This window comes from Anabrus simplex, chromosome 14, assembly GCF_040414725.1.
Source record: "Anabrus simplex isolate iqAnaSimp1 chromosome 14, ASM4041472v1, whole genome shotgun sequence".
In the NCBI taxonomy this organism is placed as follows: domain Eukaryota; kingdom Metazoa; phylum Arthropoda; class Insecta; order Orthoptera; family Tettigoniidae; genus Anabrus; species Anabrus simplex.
In genome coordinates this window covers 56,156,269-56,179,850 of record NC_090278.1, presented here as the reverse complement: position 1 = coordinate 56,179,850, position 23,582 = coordinate 56,156,269, and the positions used below count along the sequence as shown (strand labels likewise).

At 38.3% G+C, this 23,582-nt stretch overlaps 1 protein-coding gene across 1 annotated transcript in view; it reads right to left on the bottom strand.

Annotated features, from left to right (window-relative positions):
* LOC137502996 (zinc finger protein 157-like) overlaps positions 1–23,582 on the bottom strand; it is a 138,359-nt gene that overhangs the window by 111,998 nt on the left and 2,779 nt on the right. The window contains exons 2-4 of the mRNA XM_068230322.1: positions 20,924–21,053; positions 8,037–8,132; positions 2,134–2,216 (exon numbers count right to left, since the gene is read on the bottom strand). The gene's annotated coding sequence lies outside the window, so the exon portion shown is untranslated. The remainder of the gene's footprint in view (positions 1–2,133; positions 2,217–8,036; positions 8,133–20,923; positions 21,054–23,582) is intronic.

Genomic DNA, 23,582 nt, shown 5'->3' with positions numbered 1-23,582 from the left:
CCAAGTTCAGCCCTCTTCGTGGTGGAGGGTGATGGGAAAGTGATATATAGAAATACTAGAAAATAGTGTTGAATATATAGTTTTCGGGGTCGATGAGATGAATAGTGACACTCCGGATTTTTAGTATCAGGGGACAAAACATGTGGGGGTAAAAAAAAAACAGGAACCATTAGGGGCGGGGGGCATGCAAGGGGACTGAGATATACAAATCATCGAAAGTAGTGCCGAATCCATACTTTTTGGAGTTGCTGAGATGAATAGTGACATTCCCGGAATTTTTTAAAGTCCAAGTTCAGCCCCTTCGGGTGGGTGCGATGGGAGAGTGATATATAAAAATAAACAAAAAAAGTGTTGAATCCATGTTGTCGGGGTTGCTTAAATGATTAGTGAGACTCCAGATATTTTATAAGTCCAAGTTCATCCCCTTTGTGGTGGGGGGAAAGCGGGGATTGAGATATAAAAATGATCAAAAATAGTGTCGAATCCATAATTTTCCGGGTCGCTGAGATGAATAGTAACACCCCCGATTTTGTAAAACTCAAAGTTTAGCCCCCTTTAGGGTGGGGAAGGCAGGAGTGAGTTATAATAATAATCGAATATACTGCCAAATCCATAGTTTTCCGGGTCGCTGAGATGAATTGTAACATGCCGGATTTTTAAGTCTAACTTCAGCCCCCTTTGACATAGGAGGTGAGAAAGGGTGAAAAAATAAATTGTCAGAAATGACCGAGATAATGGACGTATGTTCCAGTAGGACTTTCAAGTGTGACTTACTACTGTGGGAGTAAGACACCCCCAGAACCACTAGGGAAGCAGGTGAAATATAATCCATATTAATAAATGGAAGTCAGTTTGGCGCGGTCAATAGATACTGTACTATGTACATATATATATTAAGGCATAAAAATGAAAACAGACGTAAATTATTGATACCATTCTAGGCATCATAGAAATTTAAAACTTGGTACCAGACAAGCTGATGACTTCAGGACCCCTAGAAAAATCTAAAATTCTCAGAATTCTCCGAGGGGGACATGCTGGGAATTTCAAGTCTGCATAAGAACACAGTCGGTGATATTTATCCAGAACGATAACCTATAGGTTTCATGGGCTTAAAATGTTCCTGGAAGTCCATATTTTTAACCCCCTCCCCCATATCAAGATGGCAGCACAATCTCCCAGATGAGTTAGAAAATTGAAATTTGGCAAAATTACAGCTTTTAGCATGTAACTAAAGAAAAATTTAGAAGATGTATTTTAAAAAATTTACCCTGAAAAATATTGAAATATGGAGGCAATTTTTATGATGGTGCAGACCTTCCTTTCAAAGTATTTCATGGCTAAATGGTAAAGTCGTATCACAAAACGGATGGCACAATCTCCATTCAATTTGGAGTGATCTGCAACTTTGGTCCTATGACCTTTTGTCGTATCTCTATCCCTTGTATGTTCAATTTGGCCCTATTTCTTAATTTACCTTAATTTTGCACATTGTACACATATAATTGATGGTTTGATTCACTTATAGGAAGGATGGGATCATCAAATTCTACACGAATATTGACCCACTCGGTAGCCATATGTGAGCCAAATTCTGTGTTTGAAGCTGTTGCATAAGTATCTGAAAATTCACTGTGTGAAAACCTTACACAAATTTCACCCTATTCAACATTTCCAAACATTGTGAATTGTGGTAGACAAATGGACCTGTAGTTATCATCACAACTCCAAAACTCGCACTTTACATTGGAAACAACGCCTGCGGACCTCCCTATGCTTTTTCTCGGATAACGCCAAGAGACATGGAATTTAAAAATTATTGTCCACTTCATGTATAGTAATTTACTTCGATATCCATATACAATTTGGAATACCGTAGTGAAGCACGGGTATATTTGCTAGTATTCAATAAAACTTCATCAAGGAATACTAAATATGATCTTGAAGTTCCTGAACATCTTAGATAATTTTATCCAATAGATTTTTAAGATATTAGATCTTAAATGTAACCTTGTAAATAAAGGATTAAATTGTTGAAAATGACTATTTTATAGAGATAAAAACCCAGAACTGAACACAACAGTGAATAGGTACAACATATTCTGTGTTGCATAGGGTTTGTGGTGTACGTACTTTGTTTCTTCTTTGATGTATGGCACCAGCTCTTCAACTGTACCTTGTTCTATAAATATTTCCTCCTTAATGTCTTTGGAAGGCTACAAGTAAGAAATAAAAAAATTAGAATAAAGACATGAGGAACAAAAAAAGGCTGAGAAAATAAATTTCATATTGGCACAATAAGATTAGAATTAATTTATCTCCCAATGTAAATATATAAGAATAGGAAGGAACAGACCAGTGCTAAGAGAGATAGGAACATGAAAAGTAACACCAATAGAATAGCACTAGATGAGGTGGAAATATAAAAGGAGAAACATGAAATGACAATCTCCAAATTCATACCCAACACCATTCCTTGCTTCTCTTTCTCATTCTGCTGATCCCTATTTCCACACTGACTAGCTATTTCCTTTATCCTCTTATGTTCACGTTCCCACCTTTCTATACATGACTTGACTTGTCACTTCTTTGTTCCTTTCCATGTTCCTATATACTTCATTTCCCAAAATACCTCACTGCAATATCAAATAATCTCACATTATTACTACCACTTTCCCAACAAGCGGACAATGCTTAAATCATAACCATAGAAATGTCCAAGTTTTCTCTCTGTATGTCACAATCAATCAATCAATCAATCAATCAATCAATCAATCAATCAATCATACAACACTCATCAGAGTTTAGGGCAATCAATCAGTTGGCAGCATGTTTATCAACTGTTTATGTAGAAAAGGAATTTGGAAATTCATGAAACAACCCCCTTGGTAAATTATTTCAATCATTAACTCCCCTTCCTATAAATGAACATTAGCCAAAACTTGTCCCCTTAAATTTAAAATTAACTCCATCTTGCAACCTTTCCTACTTTTAAAAGACATTGACTTAAATATATTCATCTACTTATGTCATTCCAAATCATATTTTCAATGACATCTCACAATATACCACTTAGTCGTGCAGCTTGCCTCCTTTCTCAAAGTCTTCCCAGCCTAAATATTGCAACATTTTTCTCGCACAACTCTTTTGTCAGAAATCACCCAAAAGAAATGGAGATCATTTAGCAATGAAGCTTCAGTGATGACAATGCTGCTATGTGTAAAATGCAGGGTATCACAGATAAAATCAACATATGGAGATTTATGGCACGCTACCATTGAGAAGACTACTCAAGAAGACATTAAAGACTCTGAGTCTCTGAGCCGTACAAGGGCAAACCTGCTGACTTAGTGTCCAGACGACTACAAGTGAACATAATCATCAACAATCCAGTGTGATGACATGGTCTTAAGTCAATGAATCAAGATCCCTTGAGTTGGCCCAGATGAAAACATGATGTTGAAATTAATCTCCCAGAACTAAAAATGCCACTAGTGCTTCTTACAGCAATGCACGATGATCTGTTTGTAACAAAAGTTTAAAGATTAAACAAAATACAGAGAGTAGTTGCTTACTGTTTGCGATTATTTACTTCAAATTGTTGTAGGCAAACCACAGGGTGTAATTAAAGACCACTCTTCATATTGGAATTGAAATCCATACACAAATTTTGCATTAATATTATGTAGGAACATATCAACTAATATTACGACTATAAATCCTAACACAGATCCAGAAGGCATTCCTTGTGTTGGCAGAATAATGCACAATGCCCAAAATTCTAGTGGAGTCAAAGCACCAGATCATTCTGCATCCATATCATTATCTAACAAACCTAATGTTCATAGCAGAATACCTTTAACTATTTCATCCTGGCACCCAATTATTAATCACATCTCTGGGATAAAAATTTGTTAGGAATCAATGTTCCCTCATATTAAGAACTCTGAAAGAATCGTTTATTGTGTGGTGTGGTATAAAGTCTGTGGAGTCAGTCAGCTGTGCCCCAGTCTCTCAGTGTGCGTGTCAGCTGGATGTGTGTATCGGCTCGATGTCAGTCGTAGATGTTTTGAGATGTAGTAAGCTCGTGTACTTGAAGAGTGAACTTGGACAGTTGTAATGTTCAATGAAATAGTATTTTAACTACACATGTGTTATCATAGTTATATTACTCCTCGCATAGCCTGATAGAAAACCCGCCTACTAGGTTATGGGCCCAAATTGCCAGTCTGCTACTGAAATAACCAGAGTGTTCCAAATGTATCTAGAAGTTTCCAGAAGATCGACACAGCAACAGAGCTACAAAGTTCCAGAAGGTTCCAGTGAGTTGTTTTTTGGTGTGCTTGCATAAATAATGCAGGTTAACCAGAGAAAACAGCGATTAATGAAATTTATCTTCTTTTTTTGCTATTGGCTTCACGTCGCACCGACACAGACATGTCTTATGGCGACAATGGGACAGGAAAGGGATGGGAGTGGGAAGGAAGCAACCGTGGCCTTAATTAAGGTACAGCCCCAGCATTTGCCTGGTGTGAAAATGGAAAACCATGGAAAACCATCTTCAAGGACAAAATAAATTATCCGTCAGTTACAATACCTCGTAGTTATGATTCAGTGGTGACAGCTCTTGAAACTCAACCAGTCCCAACATTAGACAATGTGAAAAATCATCTGTTAGGAGAAGAAGAACAGAATGAACTTCCAAATTCTGTTAACAGAAGTGACCACATTTTTCTGTCCTTTTGATGTGGTAAACCAGGTCATAAACAATATCAATGTGAAGAGCATTTGAATTCTCCATCTAGAAGCTTCTATAGAGGAAGAGGAAACTTCACTCCAGACAGAGGAAGAGGATCTTCTAGGTCAAGAGGAGATGGCCAAGCACGTTCTCATACTCCAGTTTCCACGAGCCGTGGAAATACTTTGCGGAAAGTGGAGAGCAGGAGAAATAATTTCAACACTCAAGAAGATGGCAAAGTGACATTTTATGCAGAAGATGAAAATGAAGTTCAAAGTGAAAGTGAGTTAGGGAAAATTATAAATTCATGTAATTCTGATAACATTGTGTGTAATATAAACGACAATAAACAAGTTAATATTGATAGTGATCTTGTTTGGTGTGTGGATTCAGTTGTTCTGATCATTTTGTGTCAATTAGATGTTTCTAATACCCATGTGAAATCAAGACTTCCAAAGAAGATAAGTGTAGCAAAAATGGCATATAAACATTGAGGCAATTGGTATAGGGAATAATCATGCAAAAATGTAAGTAAATGGCACAATTGTTCCTTGTAATATTAAAAATGTTTATTATGTACCAGAACTCAGACAAAATATTTTGTCAGTGTCACAGTTGGAGCAGGTAGGCTGCAAAGTGATATTTCATACGAGTAGTGGCAAAGCTTTCTTGAATAATAGATTAATACTTTCAGGACAGAAAGATGGTTCACTATACACTGTTAAGATGAAAACTGAAAAGTCTAATGTTAGCTATGTTAATTCTTTGGAGAATTGTAAGGTTGGTGAAGAATTAGAGTTATGGCATACAAGGTTAGGTCACTTGAATTATGAAAGTGTAAGTACTTTAGTAAAGAAAGATCTTGTTAATAGATTAAGTAACTTATGATATGTTAGCTTTGAAAACTATAATTTGAGAATTGCATTCTTGGAATGATGACTAGACAACCATTTAGTGTTAAAAGGGAAAAGCCAAGTAAGTCCTTAGAGATTGTTCATACTGATGTGTGTGGTACAATTAAACCCTTACATATGGGGTGGATAAAATATTCTGTAACATTTACTGATGATTTAACACATTTTACTGTGGTATATCTATTAAGGAATAAGTACGAAGTCTATGACATATTTGTAGAATACTATAGTTATGCAACAAAACATTCCTCTAAAAACTTGTTACAACTTAAGAGCAGACAATGGTGGTGAATATATTAGTAATAATATGGAAAGGCTTTGCAGAATGAAGGATATAAAGCTAGAATACAGAGTTCCATACTATCCAGAAATGAATCCAATGTCAGAAAGAATGAATAGAACCTTAGTAGGAATCTGAGTTACGCAAAGAAATGTGGGGAGAAGCAATTTTGTGTTCAACTTATTTAACAAATAGAAATTCAAATGTTTGTTGTAAAATTTTCGATCCCATGAGGAAGAAGGACGATAAAGCCACATTCATGCATGTCTCAGGTGTCTTAAGTTGAATGGTGATACCTCTGAATGACTAATGCAAAATACACAAAAGTGTGAATGTAACTCAGACGTGCCCATTTCTTATCACTAGAACAGACTATGCTGGACAAATTTCCATAAAAATTGGTTTAAGATCAAGCAAGACCAGACTGCCGAGCTACCAAGGCTGTCTACATAGACATGATATCTCATCTCACCACAACTATATTTCTCGCCACTCTTTGTTGACTTAGTTCTCACAGAGGTCAACCCCTAAACATTTAGACTGATAACAGCAATAAATTCTTCAGAGCAGCTAAAGAAATCAAGGCCTTTCTGCAAGATAACCATCTGAAAGAACAACTCTCCACTGCAACTGCCGGCATGGGACTGACATGGAATTTCATCACTCCTGCAGCGTCATACATTGGTGGAATCTGGGAAGCAACTCTCAAGAGTCTGAAATATCACCTAAGAAGAGTGATGAATTCTTATTGCTTCACCTAGAAACAACTGACCACTCTTAAAACAGATACTCACGTCCTCTCATCAAATATGATCCTTTTGACACTTCTTACATAACTACACCCCATTTCCTTATAGGAAAGCCAATTACTACACTCCCTGATCATGATTATACTTCCCCTCCAATCTCCACCTTGCCCACATGGCTAGATATTGAGCAGCTATACCAGAACTCCAGGAAGAGATGGTCAAATGGATATCTCAAAAATGGACAATTAAAAACCCCAGAGCAAGAGGGACAGTAAAGAAATCAAGACAAGAAGAAGACTGCACATGTACTACACAGTGGACGATGGAAGTGATCAAATGTACATCCTGGTAGTGATGGATTAATTCATGTAATGACTGTTCAGATGAGTAATGTTGAACATACAGGGCCTATACACAAACACTGTCCCCTTCCACATATGAAACAGAATGGCAAGATTGCTCTTGAAGGGCTTATTTATTCATTGCAAGTTTAAGTAATAAGTCATAATAGACTAGTAACACCACAGACCAAATTAGAAAAAATAATAATGTTTATCACTTGCCACAAGATGACTAACTTGTATAGTATAGGAGTGAACCCTCGCAGTAAGCACATTGTCACCTGCAAGTTGTATCGACGAATAATTGTATTATATAGAACTCAGTAATTAATATAATCAATAAAATTACAAAGGTGTTTCACTCAGAAACAACTAGTAGAATATCCATTGTAGCATCATGTGGTCAACAGTAACAAAAGAATATATCTTATAGCAAGTCTGTGTTCGGAAATATTTACTCAATCAAAAGTATTAGTAGCAATAATAGTAGTTCCCAAACAATGGGCAGTAGAAGTTTTTGGAGCTATCCCTTCTGCTACGTGATACCCAACGCAAGATCTAATAATAATCATAATAATAATAATAATAATAATAATAATAATAATAATAATGCTGTTGTATTTACGTCCCACTAACTACTTTTGTGACGGTTTTCAGAAAAGCTGAGGTGCCAAAAGTTTGTCCTCCAGGAGATGTTTTACATGCCAGTAAATCTACCAGCATGTGGCTGACATATCTTAGCACCTTCAAATAACACCGGACTGAGTCAGAATTGGACCTGCCAAGTTGGAGTCAGAAGTTAAGCGCCTCAAACGTCAGAGCCAATCAGCCCAGCGGAGCAAGATCTTGGAATAATTTGAAGAGAATGTTAATATTAGGTAAATACTAATTTCATAAAGAAGTATATTAACATAGGACTATCAATTGTATGAAGGGTCAACCATTTATATATTTTGAGCCACTTTCTAACTATTTGCATTACAGGACAATGGCTTATAAAATTGTGTACATTACCTCAAGTGAGTTTTCCTGTGTTGGCCCTGGCTCTGTTAACTCTGATTTCACTGTATTATTCAGTACCATCATTTCTGATACATGTTCAAAATTTTCCTGTGGAAAAAAGATATATTATGTATCTACATAATATACATCTATAAATATACATAGTCACCAACAAATGATCAGAGCAAATCCTTACCTGGCAGTATTAGAGTTACTTTCAAAATTTCACTAAAGTTTAGGGAAGATTTCCACCCATAATGAATTCTTAAAACCAAAGGCTGTACTTCAAATAGTGTTACTATCCTTGGTCACACCTAATGCCAGAGAAATGATGAGACCGAGACCCAAATATAAAAATGTTTTCTAGCCATACCAGAAGATATAGTGTGTACTGTATCATACCTGAGACAGAATTGGGGCCATCTCAGACAGAATTTTGGAAGGAAGCTGCCACAGACATAAACACTAAATAATATGATATTTTTTTTATGTCCAATAAAATTAAACAAATCTTATTGTTTGAACCACTTCCAAGTGTTAAAACTGTCCAACATATTATGCCATATAATAGGAGATATTAACACTATATTCTCAGCATAGAGTTTAAATCTCTTCAAATATTTGAAACACATTGCCTACTCTGGTTTTGCAGAGCTCGCAGGTGCAACTCAGCTTCAAACAGCATCTTTCAATGCTTTTAAGTGTAAAAATAGAAAATGAACATGAAAGAAGTGGGCTTATCACACTCACATTCCAGGGAAAGATGTGATTTAGGCCTCGAATGGATGACCCACGCATAAGAACGCCTCCACGTAACGGGGTAAACACCTACGGATGAGATTGGATTGAAGAGCGGGTCGAATTGCTTCACGAGCTTCGAACCGCTTCCCTTCCTACTTTCTGTGTTTGCCCGGCAGCATGAGCACTTGGGGAGTGGTACGTTCGAAAGAAAAACATAAAAAAGCAAATACTTAAGATGGAGCCTTATGTCTATAATATGAAAGTAGGATCTCTGGGTTCAAATGCCTATTGGATACTGCTTAGCACTGCTACAAATGACAAGAATCATAAAATAGGGGTTACGAATACGAATTTATTAAAATATGACATCAAAGAAATTGACACAGCTCTATACAATGAACTCTCCACATATGGGAGGAAAAGAAAATAATGATCCCTTTAAAATATGAATCGCCCATGGGCGTCGTCTGCATAACGGTATGATTGAGGTTTTGCGACTTGCTATCGTTCATCTTTCCTTATTAGTTCAGACCGTTCATGAAATTTTTATATTATTCTGTCGATCACACCGTGAGATGATCTGATGTCCCTATTCACATATTACTTCCTGTTCTTAGAATGAACATAACCGGGGCCTACGCTATATAATTATCATATTAAAAGAAACATTTGCATGATACACAAACAAACACACATACCATTTAGCTAAACCCCGGACTCCTCATCTATCACCAAGACCACGCAACGTGCACATAGGTTCTGTTTGAACTCAAAAATATATGCACATAATTACGAAACATACACAGATATATGGATACATACACTTCATGCATAAAGGAGAGCCATTCCTAGAAAGAAACAGCATGGTTATCACTGTCTCCGGCCCAAGGCGCAAGCCTGGGGCAGCTCGCTCAAGGGCGCCATCATAATCCAGAGTCGAACTGGCCGACTCCCGACCGAGAGGTACTGTGGGTTTCTGAAAATCCCTAGAATAGCTACAGTCTCATATCACCAGATATCTGGGGGAGATCCCTACTCATTTATTAAATACCTTTTAAAATCACCGTGATATTATCATTATACAAGTATTCTTAGCTAAGCCATTTAAACCAAACAGAAGAGCACGGTGGAGACCCAGAGCCCCAAGTCTTAATACAATGGTACAGCGGGATCCTTCTGTCAGGAAGGCGAGAGCCAGACATTCACAAAAAAAAAGGAAGGGCAGCCATTCACTTCGCACGACCATTTCTCATTCATTGGCCACGCCAGATTCTTCTCTCCCTCACACGTCCACCCTTCTCATCTCGGGGACACATATCCATGGCCCACTTCATTTGTTTATTCATATTATCGTGGAATTCCCATGGAATACTCTTTTATTCTCTCCCTTCTCATTATTACCGCTGAACGCCGACTGTGGGCACGATCACTTCTAACTCATCTCATCGTAAATTACTCGGGCATTCGGCCCTCTCACTACGTCTCATATCGCGTATCTTCTTCCCTTGGGCATAGGGCTCTCATGACTCCTCAGTCCACCTTTCCACACTACTCGCTCCTACCACAGGAAAAATACCTATATTTAAATCTTCTGACCAAAGATTAGGGACTCCTGCCTCTGGGTCTCATCCCGGCTATAAATAAAAAAAAAAACACTCCAAACCATTCTGGCCAATTAATCAAAAATCACGGGAGACTTGCACATGGTCCCTCACACCTACCTAAATAACACAACATATACCTCTCCCGGTCGGGATTTCTTCTCTCTTGCTGTACATGCACTGATTATATGTGTAAGCTAGGCATGCATTGTCTGACTGACCCATGAGTTTCCCCGGCATATACGACAGCCACGTGGGACAGTAACTACCAACATTTTGACATGGTTTTCCCTGCTCGCCAGCATTATTGTTCCAGCCACCCCTAAGGGAAACTCAAATATTCTCCTAACCTTGTTCCCATATTTGCTAGGACATTCTACATATTACTAAAAATATAACCCTCACGATAAGCTAATCATTAAGGAAAAAAAAAATGAGTCGTCCGGGAATTTAGCTCCCTTGAATTTACTTCAACTATATAAAGATCAATAAAATTTCCATATAGGACATGCATTATCTTACAACATTTTGATATTTACAAAGAAAGCTAATCCTATCCCCAGGTTACGTTATCATGCTTAAGAAATTCGATTTTGACATCACTCATCTGTTTGGTGGCCGTTGTTTCTCCTTCCACGGGAGACCCATGATGGAGTTTTAGTGCTGCATGACCCTGCGGTTGGTGGCGGGCGTGCAGTCCTTCATCCCTGGTCCATGCAGGTCCGACATCCTGGGAAACTCGTTCACAGCTGAAATCTTACAGTAATCCAAATGAGTAACACTTTACACTCGTCACACGGCACAGAGTTTACACCACGAACGAGACGGTCTTTCAAATCACGGCGGGCACGTTCACAGCAGGGATCGGGTGGCTCACGAGACTCAAACACCCTGATTCAGAGTAACACTTTGGGTGATACCAAATTATGAATTTCACTGACTCATTAAAGCCGGCACTGTCTCAGCCGTATTCTGCTACTCGTTTGTAAAGTATGCTTGCGGGTTAACTAGTTTGACACGCGGCACAGAGACAATTCACCTAGGCTCGTTTGGCCTCCCGTTACACTTCACAAAGGCTTTGTACTTCACAGCGGCGATGGACACAATAACACTCTCAGTAAGCGGTCAATGGTTTCGGACTGTAAAACTGGAGCACCGCGGGACACAGTGTCCTTCTCAACGAGCCGCAAAGAACAACTGTCTTCTGCGATGGCCAGCCCGGCCTATATCATTTTGCCCGCCGGAAGCCTGGGGCTGTAAACGTTCACGGTTCATTAAGAACAAGAGCTCCTTTCATACCAAGAATTGAAGACATTTAAATAGTGCATCTTGTAGCCCTCTATCTCCTCTTTCATTTGAGCAAGGCGTGCTGGACCTACGATTGGCAGTTTTTATGCAATTTGCTTCCCGCCTTTGATTAATTCATTGGCGTCCCTTGGGGGGTGGAGTCATCTTTTGAGCGCGACTCTTAGCTTGGGTGACGCTGTTGTATTCACATGTGTTAGCGATATGTTACACCTGGACAGCTGGTGACCTCATTTCTTCCCCTGAATAAGTTATTACATATTTTTAGTCTGGGAACCGCAGAAAATTCCGCTCTATTCAATGGTGTGTCTCACATAATTTTCCTATGTCTGGATCAAAATATCATCCCATTTTTACGCGCCAAAATCCAACGTTGGCACCCGTGACACGTGCATAAAAAACCGGAAGTTCCTTATGTTAGTTTGGAACCCAGGGAAGCTAAGCCACACCTCGGGGCGTATCTGACTACTCCAGCATCGCGTCCTCTTCTAGCTCTCTCTGCAAGTTGAGAGGATATTTCCGCGAGGGGTTGGCTCTTGCTCTGTCTTCCCTTTGTTTTTCAGGCGCTCTTTCGCGGGTTCTGTTCTGGCCAGACGCCGCTCGATCCCCATCGCCCATACTGCTACCAATGACGCGACCTTTAGGAGTGATTTTAATGAAGTAGAAAGGCACCTATACTTCCAGTAAACTGTACAGGGCACTGTACGGTTTCAATAATATACATCTATAAATATACATAGTCATCAACAAATGATCAGAGCAAATCCTTACCTGGCAGTATTAGAGTTACTTTCAAAATTTCACTAAAGTTTAGGGAAGATTTCCACCCGTAACAAATTCTTAAAACCAAAGGCTGTACTTCAAATAGTGTTACTATCCTTGGTCACACCTAATGCCAGAGAAATGATGAGACCGAGACCCAAATATAAAAATGTTTTCTAGCCATACCAGAAGATATAGTGTGTACTGTATCATACCTGAGACAGAATTGGGGCCATCTCAGACAGAATTTTGGAAGGAAGCTGCCACAGACATAAACACTAAATAATATGATATTTTTTTTATGTCCAATAAAATTAAACAAATCTTAGTGTTTGTTTGAACCACTTCCAAGTGTTAAAGCTGTCCTACATATTATGCCATATAATAGGAGATATTAACACTATATTCTCAGCATAGAGTTTAAATCTCTTCAAATATTTGAAACACATTGCCTACTCTGGTTTTGCAGAGCTCGCAGGTGCAACTCAGCTTCAAACAGCATCTTTCAATGCTTTTAAGTGTAAAAATAGAAAATGAACATGAAAGAAGTGGGCTTATCACACTCACATTCCAGGGAAAGATGTGATTTAGGCAAAACTCAAAGCAAACATGAATGAAACATTTTACTAATACAAGGATTTTATGTAGTGTTCTGTGAAGAACTGTGGGGTGGGCCAGCAGTGTCGGAGGGTACATCTGTTGTTTCAGATCTTCTTTCATGATCTACTATGAGATCTTTAACTTTCTCACTTGATTCATAACTGCTGAGCACTAAAGGTACTGTGATCAAGTTTACATTCTAATTTAAGTTAATATAGTAATACCAGTGAACTAAGGTACAAAAGTCTAGAAGACACCGAATTAATGCATTCAATATAGAAGGGAATGAACTGTAGCCAAACTAAGGAAAGGGAGAAGAAAGTGATGCATAAAAGGGACACGGATATAATAACAAAGAGGAAAGAAAAGATAATATTTAATGTGCCTAAGACCTCAAATTCTCATAGCTCACTAAGAGTGGGCGGATTACAGACAATTTTTTTCAGGAATCACCTTTAATTGGGGAAATAACCTGTTGATGATAAATAAATCTATTCTATTCTAGACATTCTGCCTTTCTAAACAAATTCATCATCTAAGCTAAATACTTGTTTCAAAGGTCATTACATTTCAGAATTTTAGCTATTTTATATCTCGTATGCTATAGGTGCATCTGCCGTTTCCTTAACAGATGTATCTTTTAACAGATTGTGGATGTGAGAGTAACCCGGTGTAATCACACCTGTGTTGACATTCCATCCAGCAGACTGGTGTACCCAGTCTCAAAAACCTTCATCAAAGCTTTGTGATTTAATTTCTACTACACTAATTTTGCTAGTAGTTTTACGTCGCACCAACACAGATAGGTGTGACACTTACACCAAAGAACGGGCAAAGTAATTTTGAGACAGACATTTAAAAGTAGAGACAAATACAGCCCCTGCCTTAACACTTTCATGAACAGTAAATATCAGGGCTCATAGCCATAACATCTGGACATGTCAGGAGTATTGGTAATGTCTAGACACACCATGATTAGAGCACTGTGAATTTATTACATTGCCACAAACGTAAAACCATCAGATATCATTTGCCTCCCCCGGTGGATGGGGGGACAGAGGTGAAGGATACATCCATGGTGCCCAGGGGCTCTCAACTTGGGAGCATGGGTTGGCTGCCATGGGGCCCTTAGCTGAGTCCCAGCACTGCTTCCACTTACTTGTGCCAGGCTCCTCACTTTCATCCATCCCATCTGACCTCCCTTGGGCAAATACTGTTCTTTTCCAACCCCAACCGTATTAGAGCATTCGAGGTCCAGGGATTCTTTCATTTTCACGCACTTCATGGAGTCCTGGTCCACCATGCAAATGGGAGGGTACATGAGCAGTTGAAGGTTCAAAGGTGGAAGAAATTATAGGCCAATGGCATGAGGATGTAGAAAGCAATGGGTAACTACTACATTACAGATTGTAAGGATATCCCATGTATAGTAGCCTTGTCATTTCTGATGATAGAACTCATTCTACTGATTGTGGTAATTGGAAGCCAAGATTGGCAGGAGTGGGAACAACAGCGAGGTCCCTTGGGTCATTATCCCACAAAATCCTTGCAAGGAAAATAACAAATGTTTTATTGGCACATGGAATGTAAAAACAAACTGGGAAGATTGGAGGAGTTAAAAAATTCAAAGGTGAAGAACAGGTTAGAATTTCTAGGTGTATGTGAGACAATGGTGACTTCAGATCTGAGGACTTTAGAATAACTCATAGTGGTAACAACAGAACACATAGTGGTGGAATGGGTCCATGATGTTGTGAACACTTATCATATTGACAGACTAGTAGACTGGTCTTCATACATTGTTGTGAACACTTGTCATATTAACAGGCCAGTAGACTCAGTCCTCACACAATATTGTGAACACTTGTCATATTGACAGGCCAGTAGACTTGGTCTTCACACAACGTTGTGACCACTTATCATATTGACAGACCAGTAGACTTGGTCTTCACACAATATTGTGAACACTTCTCACATTGACAGACCAGTAGACTTGGTCTTCACACAATTTTGTGAACACTTGTCATATTGAGAGAACAGTAGACTCGGTCTTCACACAATGTTGTGGACACTTATCACATCGGCTGACCAGTAGACTCGGTCTTCATACAATATTGTTGAACACTTATCATATTGACAGACCAGTAGATTTGGTCTTCACACAATGTTGTGAACACTTATCATATTGATGGACCAGTAGACTTGGTCTTCACACAATGTTGTGAACACTTGTCATATTGAAACACTAGTAGACTTGGTCTTCATACAACGTTGTGAACACTTATTATATTGACAGACCAGTAGACTTGGTCTTCACACAATGTTGTGAACACTTATTATATTGACAGACCAGTAGACTTGGTCTTCACACAATGTTGTGAACACTTGTCATATTGAAACACTAGTAGACTTGGTCTTCATACAACGTTGTGAACACTTATTATATTGACAGACCAGTAGACTTGGTCTTCACACAATGTTGTGAACACTTATTATATTGACAGACCAGTAGACCTGGTCTTCACACAATGTTGTGAACACTTATAATATTGACAGACCAGTAGACTAGGTCTTCCCCACTACCAACAATAAGGATGAGATGTATATGAAAACACCAAAGATTTATTTGAAATAGTGGACAAGAACGCCAATGTGATGTTGATGGGTGATTTTAATGCTTCTGTTGGTTCAAATGAAAATGTTCAGTAGAGTGGTAAATTTGGTCTGGGAGGAACAAATTCAAGAGGTAGAAGACTGTTAAAACTTTGTGAGAAGTACGAGGCTGTTATATCAAACACTTGATTTGAGGTTCCCAAAAGAAGACGTTATACTTGGAAGGCCCTGGAGATACAAGAAGATGCCTGACTGACTATACAATTGTTAAACATAGGTACACAAATCAAGTGAAATCCAGTCATAGATATCCAGGTGCAGAAATCGATAGTGATCACATTCTTGTTGTAGCTAAATGTGATGTCAGATTCTAGAAGTTCCAAACACTCGGACAGAAGAAGAGGTGCCTAAATAAACTCCAAGATTCCAGTGTGTTACAACCATTCAAGAATGCTACCAAAGCGAAGAAAGGTAACTTGGAATGGGATGATATAAAAAGTGGCTAAGAGACAGCTGCCACAGAAGTCCTCAGTAGAGCAAACTTGGAACCAAGAGAACCATGGTTGATCTCAGAAGTTCTAGAGCTCAATGAAGACAGGAACGGATTAAGGAACATACAATTTGAACAATACAAAGAATTTAAAAACCGGCCAAACTAGCCAAAGCAACTCAATGAAAGAAGTAAGAGGAGAAATCAAAATAGATTTGAAGAAGGGATATTCTGATAAAGCTAACTTTAAGATAAAATCTCTGGGCTACAAGAAAAGAACTAAAAGCAATGTGGTTAAAAATGAAGATGGAAATTTGCTCTTTCAAATTGAAAATATAAGTGACCGATGGTAATAACTTGAAGACTTATATGATGGAGAAGATATTGTCAATTTTTAAGAATATTTGGAGGCTGTGGAATCAGTTCAAGAAGTCGAGAGAGGACAGCCCATCACTACAGCAGAGTTCGATGCAGCACACTCTAAACTAAACCAGAAAAGGGCCACTGGTGTGGATGCCCTTCCAGGAGAACTCTTGAACAATTGTGATGATACAATGAAAAAGAGTCTGTCTGAAGTGAATATTGAATGCTACGAACAAGGAACATCACCAACTGATTTTACTACAAGCAGAACAATTACAATCCACAAAAATGAAAATGCATGTGATTGTTTGAATTATAGAATATTAGCGTGCTTTCTCGCATTTCTAAGATATTACTTATCATCATTAAAGACAGAATTAGAAGAAAAAGAGAATAACAATTGGATAATGATCTATATGGCTTTAGAACAACACACAAAGGAAGTAGAGAGCCTTTATTAGCATTATGTCAAATTCTGGAATGAAGGAGAGAAGTCAACAGGAAAAGCTATGTAGCATTTACTGACTTTGGAAAAGCCATTGATAATGTTGAGTGGATATTGCTTTTTCAAGTAATGAGGAATATGGAACTTCACTGAAAAGGCAGGCACCTTATTCTGAAACTATATAAAGCTCAAACCACGGATGTTTGGCACTACAAGAGAAGCAAACATTAGAAGAGGAGTACAAAAGGCTGCCCACTGTCACAACATATCTTTAAACTCTTCATAGAAAATGTAGTTAGAGAAATGAAAGAGCATATTAAAGGGGTAAATTCTAACAGTATTCAGGTGCACAGTATCTGCTTTGCACATGATATTGCTATCATAGCTAATTCTGAAAAGGATATGAGTAAGATTAAAATTCTCAGAAAAATTTAAAAACTGAAAGTAAATATAAAGAAAACAAAATTCATGATAATAGACAAAAGAGAGGCCCAGAGATAGAAAACATTTAAAATTAAATTACACGCCCACATAACAAGTTACAGAACTCCCCTACTTGGGTAGTGTAATTACCTCTGGTAACAGATCCCTTTCAAAAATCAAGAAAAGAATACTGTAGCAAAGCGAGCCTTCCAAAATAAGAAAAACTTATTGCTAAACAACCATCTCTGTTTGGCGACCAGAAAATCATTTCTCTAGACCTTTCTTTGGAGTGTTCTACTGTAGGTATGCAACACCTGGACGTTAGAGAAACAGGAAGATACAAAACTTGAGGCTGCTGAAATGTGCTTTTGGAGAAGAATTACAAAAACAAGTTGGAAGGATAAAAAAACATGCAACAGTGTTTTAAAGAGTGTAAAAGAGGATCAATACTTATTAAATATGATAAAGAAGAGGAAAACAAACTTCCTTTGACACCTACTAAGATATGACACCCTTCTCCAAACCAACATTTAAGGTGGGAAAGTGATCCAGGGGATGACCAAGGATGTAATACATCAGGAACTCCGTTGGTGAACTGGCATGTGTCTCATACAGCAACATGAAGAGGCTAGCAGAAGATCAGCAGATGTGGCTATAACAACAAGCCATTACCTTTAGTAGATGATGATTTGATGATTAGCCAGGTTTGAATACAGGGAACCACAGAAAATTATTTTCAAGGCTGCTGATGGTGGGATTTGAACCCACTATCTCCCAAATGCAAGCTCATAGCAATGTGACCCCATTCAATGGCCAGCTTGTTCAGCTTTTTCACTTAATAGAACAAAGGAAACAGAGTTTTTAAAAAGTCTATGAGACATTCAAGAAAGAACAGATACTGTGGGAAAAAATAGCAGTTCACCCCAGACACAGATTCAGTTCATGAAGGAGAATATCTAAGTTGTGCTGAAGTTATTTTTAACATTTTAAATGTGCATTTTCCACACAGTTTGATGAACTTACATCCAGTCTTGGTTTATTTGTTAGTATGTTCCAAGTTGTCGGTGGAAATATGGTATGGAATGACATTTGCAAACAAAGAACTTTGGCTAGTGTTTTTATATGTATGGAAGATCACAATATGAAGACGAATTTGGAATTCAAGAGGACAAACAGGGTCAAATATTCGTGTATAGAAATATGATTTAGGTATTGGAGTATTCAACAAGTGAAATGTTTGGTACTTTTCAAATTTACTGACATTCTTTAAGAAAAGTTTTGGTAATCAACATATAGGGAATCTGCCACCAGAGAGATTGCCCTAAATGCAGATTATTGGTCACTGAATGATTGATCAGTACACTGGGCATAGAACACAAAAAACTGACAGGGAAAATGGCACAACATCAAAGTTCTGAAGTCAGTAACTACCCACAATTTGCAGCAACAATGAATGACTTCAAGGATTGCATCACTCTTGCTCTGATGGTCATGAACAGAGAAATGCTAAAATATGCATTAAACTAACTATATGTATGATATGCAATGAAAGGAAGATGCATTGAACATTTGGAAAGTTAACATTTCTTATTATGTGAAAGACATTAAAAGCTATGGATCATTTAAAATTCAATGAATCATTTAAAATAACTCTGCATGCTCATGAAGAGAAACCTTGTTTCTGATATTGGCCCATATTTCTTTAACATAATTTCGATATATATATATATATACACACACAATATTATCACCAAGCATTATTCTGTGTGCCTGAAACGTAGAACTCAACCAGCTCACAATTATTCCGAGAACAAAGTGCAACAATTGCTGAATTTTTGCTTTCTTCAACCCTTGGGCAATACTACATTTCTAAATTAGAAATTCATAATGTTTCCGATACATTATTACTGTCAAGTCACAGTTAATTGTTGAACGTCCCTCTTCCACTTTTCAAGGTTTTCAAAGTCTCTGAGGTGCCAGAATGATGAGCAGGAATTCACTGGGTATAATTCAGTTTCTTCAAATACCTCTAGACCAAATCTGAATCATACTCACCAACAAGAAATTAACATGTCATCACTTTAACCTCTGACTTATCAGATGAAGACCCACTGAACTGAAAGTCACATATGCAGAAGATTGCAATGAACTGTGATTAGAGTACCAACCCACAGAGCAAAGAAAGATGATGAAAATATCTTGCATTTTCTCCCGAATCTTTCACAGCGTCTCCACTTTAATCAGGGTGTTTGATGTAGATGTTTAATAATAATAATACCGGGCGAGTTGGCCGTGCGCGTAGAGGCGCGCGGCTGTGAGCTTGCATCTGGGAGATAGTAGGTTCGAATCCCACTATCGGCAGCCCTGAAGATGGTTTTCCGTGGTTTCCCATTTTCATGCCAGGCAAATGCTGGGGCTGTACCTTAATTAAGGCCACGACCGCTTCCTTCCAACTCCTAGGCCTTTCCTATCCCATCGTCGCCGTAAGATCTATCTGTGTCGGTGCGACGTAAAGCCCCTAGCAAAAAAATAATAATAATAATAATAATAATATTCTGCCAAAGCAGAATATTACTATGTGCTCACCCAACATTAGTAACATCGTAAAGAAGTTTAAGTGATGCAAATCTTATCTGAAATTTATTTTGGAGGAAAAAATATTTACTCTGATAGCTAGGGATGTGCCGGCCATTACCTACTTAAATCTAGCACCCATCATTCTCCATCAGTTCAGCACCTCCCAGCACAGCAATTTGCTGACACATGATAGGATATAATGTTAATCCCACAGGGATATTGTTACCGAACCATGGAGAATAAAAATATAATCGCACCCCCTCCAGAAATCCATTTAAAAAACCAAGTCATGACGAATAAACAATAGACAGTCATTCGATGGGTACTTAGCCATGAAATACACTGATGCCTCGACCTTAAGACACTGCTTATCGTGATTTCGTCACTAGCTGGACCTAACAAAGGCTCCGTCACTATCAAGCTCAAACCATTATTCCAATTTCTTTTGCCGCTATCAAACATAGAATGAACTGCTGTCTCCCTAGGAAATACTACAGAACAATTGGCAACACTGTAGCCCTAATCTGGGGGCTAATACCAACAGATCCCCTCTGCTTGCCCCATGAACAATGACTTTGTGACTAACCAAACCATAGATGTTAGTAGTTCCTAAGAGTTGGCAGCCTTGTATAGCATGCACTCATGTATTCCCAGTTAAAGAAATAAAACAGAGACAAACCACACCTTCATGTCCATACTACAAGATGATTTTTCAATTTAAAAATCTAACATACAGTGATTGAAATTTGACTGCACAAAACTTCTTGAAAATTCAAAGACTATATCCTTTGGTCTTGCTGTGATCACATGGATATCATCACACCATTATTATCTTCGGTGCTTCCCTTAAAAACTAACTGCTGGTGTTAATGGCAGGTAAGCATATAGTAAATTTTGCCCCTGCCAAACTTATTCATCTTCTAAGGGTTAAATTCCGATCTCTATAAATCTCTATAATGTTATCTGCAATGAGACTTACAAGTGAAGCAATTGCTATTCCGTCAAGCCAGGCTGGTTCCTATTTGATCTCCATTTCTTGATCCATTTCACACCGCAGGTGAAGTAGGTAGAAGGTACTGGAGTTGTTAATTACTTCCAAAGGCCTTACACTGAAACAAAGACCACAATAATATATTATTTTATTGCTGTTGTTATTTACGTTATTTGTCAACAGACTGAGCAACAAGCTTGCAATTTCTCATGACAGTCAATATCATGATCACACAAAAAACCCTAAATTTTACATGACTGTTGATATCATAATCATTCCTGTAGCACGTCAAGTTTTCTATGACTGATACTACAATCGTAGCCAAGGACCTCCAGTTTTACATGAGAGCTAATATTTTATACATAGCTATATGACTTACAGTTTTACATGGAACTGAAACCACAGCAAGATGATTTTTCAATTTAAAAATCTAACATACAGTGATTGAAATTCGACTGCACAAAACTTCTTGAAAATTCAAAGACTATATCCTTTGGTCTTGCTGTGATCACATGGATATCATCACACCATTATTATCTTCGGTGCTTCCCTTAAAAACTAACTATATAAGATCCCAGTGCCTTCATATTTGTTCGATCAAACTTTTCATTCTTCTGATCAAATTCTCTAAAACCGCTCCCCTCTCATCAAACCCATTCACTATCTCTTTATCTGGGACATATTCCATCCATCTGATCTTCAAAACCTTCTGATAACACCACACCTCAAAGTCTTCAACTCAGTTTTACTCACCACCACTTCCATACAATTCTGTACCTAGGATGCACTGATAATTATGAAGGCAGGGAGATGAGAAGAACCAGTTATAAAATCCATAAATGCAAAGTGAGTAAGTAATATGAAAACTACAATAGGACAAATAGACTGGTTCAAAGTAGAAACAGGACCTCAACAAGGATGTGTATTATCCTTTCTACTCGTCATGACAGTTATGAATGAAATCTAAAAGATTATACAACAAAAAATTGGAAGCAATAAGGCAAAAGCCTTAATCATTGCAGATGAGATATAATAATATGGGGAGAAGGCGAAAGGTAAGTACAAGAATAAGTTAATGTATGGAATCAGGAGGACTGCCGACAGTGGGATTCGAACCCAATGTCTCCTGGATGCAAGCTTACAGCCGCATGCCTCTAACCGCACGCCCAACTTGTCCGGTTACAAAGAAAGAGTGGATGGCTACAGTGAGGGAGAGAACAGAGAAGGGAGGAGTAAAGGAAGAAGAAATATTGGAGGAAGGAAGCAGTGGAGAGATAGAAAACTGAGGAGGTCCTTCATTCACAACTGAAACCAGAAGACTGGAAACGGAAAATGATGAAGAAGAATCTGATGAACTGAAGACAAAAACTTATACAGCACTGCCATCAGCTAATTTCATCAAACAATGCTACCAATCTTTACTCAAGTGCACTTTCTTTATTTGTCTGTACATGCCATGTCTAATTACACAACCGACGGGTGCTTACCAGATCGCCCCTTAGAGGGAGTTCTGTGTCAGACAATTAGTCTAAATGTTTAGTAGTTTCTACTGTTCCCCAGGTGGTACGAAACTTGTCTGTGTTGTATACTGTGAGTGGTGCCTCAATGAATTCATTTCAGCCAATAGCAGTGTTTGTAAGGCCCGGTTTCACAGTATACGCTTAAGCCTTGGATCGGGCTTAAGCGGGAGCTTAAACTCTGGACGAGTTTCACAGTGGGGAGTGCAAGTGGTAAGCCGAGCTTATCTGTGACTGGCTTAAGCTGTATGAAACTGAGGTTTAAGCTAAGGATTCAGATCAGATGGTAGAGCGCTGGCCCTCTTATAGCCCAACTTGGCAGGTTCGATCCTGTCTCAGTCCTGTGGGGAAGGTGCTCAAATTCATAGTTAGTGGGACGTAAAACCAATAACATTAATAAATAACTTATATTTCTGAATATATTTCGAGGCTCAAGAGACAAAAATGTCGGTCGGTCACTTGCTTTCTTGGCTTACGCTGCGTGAACCATCAACGATAGACCCCAAGTGTAAGTGTACGAATTGTAGAGCATAGAAACCTCTACAAAAAAGTCCGCGATGGTATGTACCTATTTCCAACCGTTTGCCCTCTAGAAACGATGTATAACCTACAAGTCAATCAATCATAGGCTACGGATGTAAATAAAGATGAGAATTGAATCACTGCGCATGCGCAAGCATTACCAACTTTGGAGATCTTCGGCTTAGTAAAGCTGCACATGGTCCCCCTACTGTGAAACTCGTAGTGTTTAAGCCAAAGAGTAAGCCTTGCTTAAGCGGCGTGCGTGGCTTACTAAAGCTTCGGCTTAAACTCAAACTACACGATACGTCAAGAACTTAATATGATATAGGGGTCACATAAACCCCGATATGCAATCCTCTTCACCGAAAAGAAGATCCATTTTAGTTTTTGGACATTTTCCATATTAGATAGATTAGGACCAAAGAACTTTACTGTATTGACTTATGTTTGTATATATTGTATATAATGTATATGTTGTATATAGTGTATATATTGGTATGTTTATATCGGTTAAAAAGGTCCCAAACCTTGACCTAAAGGTTGTTTACAGGCTGAAGATGCCCAAAATAATGGGTGAAACATGTACCTGACCAAATAAGTCTACATAA